This window comes from Galeopterus variegatus, unplaced genomic scaffold (genome assembly GCF_000696425.1).
Source record: "Galeopterus variegatus unplaced genomic scaffold, G_variegatus-3.0.2 Scaffold1420, whole genome shotgun sequence".
In the NCBI taxonomy this organism is placed as follows: Eukaryota; Metazoa; Chordata; class Mammalia; order Dermoptera; family Cynocephalidae; genus Galeopterus; species Galeopterus variegatus.
Genome location: NW_007727531.1, coordinates 340211 through 341030, shown reverse-complemented (window position 1 = coordinate 341030; position 820 = coordinate 340211).

Sequence of the window (820 nt, the reverse complement as noted above, 5' to 3'; positions counted from 1 at the left end):
GTCTTCTGGTTTCAGATCCTCGCATGGACAACCCTTCTTTATTTCCCTGTGTAACTCTTCCTCTTTTCACCAGCACTCACCTTAGTCTAAGAAGTCTAAATACTTCTTTTCTCCATCACAGGCTAGTTAAAAAAACAAACACAAAAAACAAAAACTGTGACGGCTGTTTTAGGTAGTGGAAAACTGGATGTGGAAGGGAGGTGGTACCCAGGTGTGGTTCCTTGAGGACTCACTGGATTTTTACTTCAGTATTTTTTCTGATATCAGGAGAGCAATCCCTCCTCGAATTTGATTTTTCCTCATCCAAGGTGCTAGAACCTGAACATTGTTTCCCTGTTCCTTTTATGCCACTATGTAACTCAGAAGTCTTTGTGAGGCATAATTGCAGGATGGCAACTTTAGGGCCTGACTAGGGAAACTGAAGAAGTAGTGAACTTTTGGTTGAGGATCCATCTTTGGGAAAATGGCCTCTTAGTATATAAATATTCTAGAGGAAAGCAAAGCCAACTTACAGATACCTTGTTGAAACTCCAGTGGCTAAAACTCTGAAAAGTTTCTCATATGTAGGCATAGCGTGTAGGGATTAATCATTCAGCATCCATTATTAAGAATTGTAACTTATTATTCAAGGTCCCTTTTGTATGTGTGTCCAGTCTTCTTAGATGATATTAGTGAACACAAAGTGTGTACACAGTGGTTCACAGGTTCATTCCTGGCTTTAATTTTCCTAATCCTGGTTTTCTACTAGCTGTGGTTTCCTCTCCACACTTACCCCAATACCGCCACCAGAAGGCTTGCAGCTTTTCCATGGTAAATTCTC